This window comes from Elaeis guineensis, chromosome 15 (assembly GCF_000442705.2).
Source record: "Elaeis guineensis isolate ETL-2024a chromosome 15, EG11, whole genome shotgun sequence".
In the NCBI taxonomy this organism is placed as follows: domain Eukaryota; kingdom Viridiplantae; phylum Streptophyta; class Magnoliopsida; order Arecales; family Arecaceae; genus Elaeis; species Elaeis guineensis.
This window is the reverse complement of record NC_026007.2, coordinates 46,382,996-46,388,671: the sequence shown is the minus strand read 5'-3', so window position 1 is coordinate 46,388,671 and position 5,676 is coordinate 46,382,996. Positions and strand designations below refer to the sequence as shown.

The 5,676-nt window shown below is 38.5% G+C and overlaps 1 non-coding gene across 1 annotated transcript; it reads left to right on the top strand.

Annotated features, from left to right (window-relative positions):
* Positions 1-2,120: 2,120 nt before the first annotated feature.
* Positions 2,121-5,446, top strand: LOC105032349 (uncharacterized). Its single transcript, XR_012137102.1, has 4 exons — positions 2,121-3,026; positions 3,241-4,818; positions 4,899-4,986; positions 5,063-5,446. It is a non-coding gene; the product is annotated as an uncharacterized protein (transcript).
* The last annotated feature ends 230 nt before the right edge of the window (positions 5,447-5,676 follow it).

The following is a 5,676-nucleotide window of genomic DNA, read 5'->3' as shown; positions in this document are numbered from 1 at the left end:
CTTCTAGAGGCACTAATTCAAATCAATATGAAATGTGTTCTAATGACCTCTCTGTCATAGAATTGGAATTTATGGTGGTTGAAACAATTGGCTGAGGCCAAATGATTTAAGGGATGCATGTCAAATCATTGCGATAGCCATTTGCTACAAGTAAGGATGAGAACTGAAAATCTTGATGATTAAATGGAATACATAATGAGAGACAAATGGTACAGAAGCTTTATCTGATTGGTGTGTTACTATATATTGTGCCACATATGCTAGAGATTTCGCATATCCTCTAACAAAAGGATTAGTAAGACAAAGGATTCTTGATTCGTTGCTGTCGATGGCACTGATCGAATGGAGGATTCATTATGTTAGGTTCTTGGGGGGTTATGTTTCTTGCTTTTGTGGTAGAACTGATTGTGGAAATGTATCTTCTAAGCACACCTTTATGATGAAATTGCTCCTGAATATCAGTACAATAGAATGTTTGCAATGAACAAGCCCAAGGCCTATAAGTGGAGCAATCTGAGGGATCGCTAAATTACCACAACAACCTTCATCATGATCAGAAACCCAGTCATTAGCCTCATACCATGCATTTAGGTTGCCAAATCTGACATAGAGGTGCTGTCCAAAGGTGCTTTCCTGGACGAATATAGCTCCAAATTCCAACACTGCAAGACATCTTTAACAAAATGATATATGATGCTTTTGAATAGTAAATGTCAAAACTTGAATTTGTATGGGAGACTGTTGAAATTCTAGATATATTTTCTAGTTTGGTCGACATGTGGCTAGCCAACTCCTTTGTATTTTCTTCACTCCACACAGAAGTGTTTTGAGTTTGACATTGACTCTTAGGGTTTGGAAGGATCATTGTCTGTGCAAAATGATTTAGTCCTACATTGCTTTCATGAAAGTATCCAATTGGACCTTATTCATACAAATCCTATGCATTTGAATATTCACGTTGGAATTTGCCAACACACACCCCTTGCTGTAAATAACATGGGACAAAACGATGCAGTGCAAGATTTTGTATCATCATCCTCCCTTCACCTTTTATATTTCTTTTGTTCCTTCAGCTTAATCCCTTACTATTTCTGTTCTCTTTTATGTTTGCATGAAGCACTTTTCAGTCATTGTTTTCCCAGGCTAATGCTGGATATACTAATGATAGCTCAAACTTCTCTTTGATTGTCAAAATATCTGTTGCCGTTGCAGAATGTTAGAGTTTTCCTGCACTGTTTCTGAAAAGTTAAAGCAGCTTTTGTCATCCTCTTCTTCTCATTCTATTAAATTTCTCAGTGGTAGCAGCTACTTTCCATCAAGTCTGACCCTATCTTAGAATGCATTCCTGAGAGTAGATAGGGCAGTTATGTCATTGGAAAAGAGCGCTGTCTTCACTTTGCACCACTGACAGGGTAAATCTATACTGCATTTCTGCATTCTGCATTGCCAGACATGCCTCAGGATTCAAACCAGATATTCATCCTTCATCTCTCTCTCTCTCTCTCTCTCTCTCTCTCTCCTCTATATATATATATATATATATATATATAATATATAATGTTTCTGTCATAAGCTGCATGTATTTATATTGACAGCTCTTCACATCCCCAAAATATCAATACCACTAGACATGAAGCATTGTATTTACATCCAAGGGAGAATACAGAACCATAAAAATGTCAAAAGATACATGCAGTGGTAGATGAACAGGCAAAAAAATTGTTTTTTATTCTTTATGCTTTTCTGTTTGACATGTGAATGAGTTTTCTATCCTCATTTCCTGATTTTTGGTGCGTGCCATTGGGAGTTCAATTCAAGCTTGACAAAATGAACAAGGAAATTACTGGATAACCTGAGAATGCATGCACTGCTTTCTCTCATTGAGCAGCTTCAGGCTGGTGCTACTGAAATTTAGCTTCATTTCAGCAATCTGATTTTTGAAAATCTACACCTTTCAGTTATACAAAATCTTGCTAAGTATGATGTCTAAGGATTCCTTCTGTGAACTTGTCATTCCTTTTATGTTGCACTGGTCATGATGCATAATCTGTTACACAGGTTTTGGTGTTTTGACTGACACTAGCAACTAGGCAAACCTCCTAAGCTTTTCTGATCTCAGAATGGATGCTAAAACTACATTAAATATGCAGTTCATGACCACCAGTAATAACCTGCCTCTTTGTTTTCCATATTTTTCAGGACTGGTCCTGAAAAAAGGAAAGGTGCCTCTTGAGAAGGAAGGAGAAATATAGACTAGCTGTCAATTTTTCTACACTGGCCAGTTGCAGCTATACAAATTCCATTCAGGTTACCATGGGGGCTCAAAGCTTAAAAACATAACTTTACTTCCCCTAGGAGACAATCATTAAGGCTCAAGGCAATCAGTGCCATTTATGAAGCAGAAGATATTGCAAATTTATATACAAAGCATCAGCAGTGGTTTAGTGGAGGAAACTGTTCTACTGTTGCCAATCAAATGAAAGTTGTGGTCCTTGAGCCTGAAGAATGTAACTGTACTTCCAAATCAAATGAACATGTTAATGATCGCACTGACACAAGCTATCCTGAGAAACATATTTATAGAGAAACTAATACTGATGATGATGACCAAAGCCTTAATGACATGACTTTGAAGGACTTGCAAGCAAGCTGCAAATCAAAGAAGCAGAAGGTCCTGAAATCTGTTGCTTCTGCAGAAGTTGGTCTTAAGAACTACTCACATTTTGATCCATCTCAAAAGTGGAAGCATGGACATGCGAAACCAAAAGAAGAGGAACCTGACCTTGAGGAACCCCTAATTACTTTGAAAATTCAAAAGAAGTCCACTGCAGATAGAAAGCAAAGGAAGCATGCATGCTTATCCCCGGTCTCTTCAGGTCCTATTGAAGCGGTGACTGCAAAGACATGTTCCTTATGTTCTAATGACATGCATGGTTCAATGCCTGTGGCACAAATGAAGGCATCAATAACAGATAGGCCTTCAAAGGATGGGGCTGCAAATCTACATGACTTAAAAAGTGAGGCAGGTGAGATTTAAGAAAAGGTTCATATGATTACCAGAATGTTTATGGTTCTGAGTGTCCTATCATGGACTTTATTGCTGAATTTGATGTTGTATTTTAGTCATTGTCTCAATTTCCTGATAAGGCTGAGGAAGGTAGCTGGGAATTTAATTACCTCTGTATTTCTCTGTTGGTTTTTTATATTCTTATACTTATGATATTGCTGTTTCTCTTGCAGTGACTATTGAAGAGGATTTTGGAGGTAGTGCAAAGGAAAATTTTATTGAAGTAAAGCATTCTCTCCTGCCATCAACAACTTATGCTGGCAGCTCTAAATTCGTTTATCATTTTGAAACTGAGATCATGGAACCCTGTACCTTGGATGGGCAAAACATGGTAAATATAGCTACTAATTCTAATTTGGACATTATTAATTCTTCTAATTTTCTTGACAATTCATCTGCTGAGCTGCTTCAGAAAGTTGGTGAAGGATTAAATAATTGTTTCCCATCATCAGTACCTGATTTACAGAGGACTCTTCATGTTGATAGCCCTGAATTGGTTTATACCATTAAAAGGGAGATCCTGGAAAATGATTCCTCACTGCATGAGATACAATTTGTGTTCCTGCTTCTACTGCGGATTTCATTGCAAAACTTAATTATTCTGAAAAGTCATCTACTGAACCATTTAGAAGACATCAGGAAGTCTTGGAGAATGGAGGATCAAATTCTTCCAGTAATACATCAACATATTCTTGCCTTAATGAGGTCTCTACTGAATATAGGGAATCTGATCGGTGCTGGTCTTCCAGAAAGTGACAAACATAATGAAATCAGGAAGATGGACCTTTCAGAAGTGTCCCACCAGAAGCTTTGTCCTTCCTTGGTCTCTATACACCAGGCAGTTTCCCTTGAATCCCTGCTGCCCTGGGCTAGCCTCTATGACCATAGATCCTGGTGCTGCTATCCCTTCAGCAAGTAGCTGTAGCTCCAGAAGCATGGATGCCAAAGTTGCAGAAGTTTGTGCTTCCGTCTTGGGACATGAAGATTCTCAAAGTTTAACTCATGACTTACCTGTACAACAGATGCCAATATGCAGTCACATAGAACATGTGACCAAATGATTGTAGCCTCCTGTGCAAGGAGCATGATTTGGATGAAATCTTTAACACTGCTACAGAAGGTAAATGCTGTAATAATTTCAGCTCATCATATGATTGCTGCAGATGAATGTAGCCTCCTTTGCAGGGAACATGATTTGGATGAAATCTTTAATACTGGTATAGAAGATGAATGCCTTCATAATTCAGCTCATCATCCAGCTGCTGTACATGAACAAATAAACAGTAATGAAAGTAGTAGTACTTTTACAGAAGAGTTCTCCGAAGCATATAAGCTCTATTCCCCACAACATTCCCGTACATGCTGTCGTGCTCTTGCTGATAGCTCATGTAAGACCGAGTTGTCGTCTTCCAAAGAGGAAGGCCATGCACAGGAAGAAACATCTTATTCTGTTGAAATCTCTGGTATCAATGACCCAGATGTACTCACTAGAGCACCTGATTTTCGGTCTCCTAAAATTTCCCCACCATGTTTCAGTGCTCTCAGAGGCTTGCATTATGCTGATAGTTTATTGAAGGCTACAGGAGAGTTTTCATCTTTCAGGGGGGAGGAAAAGCTGCAAACTACTAAAGGCCAGCCAGCTTGTGCTGAAATCTCCCAGTTAATTAATGCGAAGGGACAAAACATGGAAAAAGAACAAAAACATGATGAAGGGTTATGGGTACATTCTCCAAAAAAGCTACTGTCCGAACAGAAAGGTTTGGACGGTACTTTTAGTTTATTTCTTCATTGGTCCATATCTGATACTATCTTGATTTTGATCATGCTATCTGGCAGACCATTTCTCCAACTTCTCAGGAAAAGCTTTGTCAGGCTCTGAGCGACATTGATTTATATTGTGCTAGCCAACTCCCCAGTAAGTAAATCATCTACATATGTTTGCATCTATTTTTATACCTATAATTGTGCTTTTGTTGTAACCAAAAAAAATTCCAGAGAGCAGGAAGAGGCTTGGTCGGAGACATGGACTAAATTGAAGACTTCATCATCATTATCAGGTCACAAGGAAGCTGAAGCATTGCTAGCCCCTGAGCGAATGAGCAAGAAACCAAAGAACCATGGTAATGGTTCCCTTGTATCAGTTAACAAAGGAATTCTTAGTCGCCAGATGCTTCTTGTAGGTCTCCTTGTTCTTGCATGAAGAGTTCAACATTTCACCAACAAACTGAGAAGGTCATTGAATTCTCACAACGACAGATGCATGATATAGAAAACATTGCAATGAAACTTCTGAAGGGTTTGAAGTCCATGAAAAAACATTGTGGAAGAAACTCTTTGTTCAGAATCACGTTCTTCCCTACCTTTGAAATTTACTGCTGATGAGGTACAAATTATGGTTCGAAAACTTTAGGCCCAAAATAGCTTTTTGCAAAACTGCAATATTGATTTTCACTTGGACATCTGCATTTATATCTAATAGCATACACAAACTCATGCATCTCTATCAGCACCTGGGTCTGATGCTTCAGTAGGGGCAACAGTGAAACCTGAAACCATGTGTATAATTTCCAAGTTCTCATGATGCCTGCCTATGGATAAAAAAAACTTGA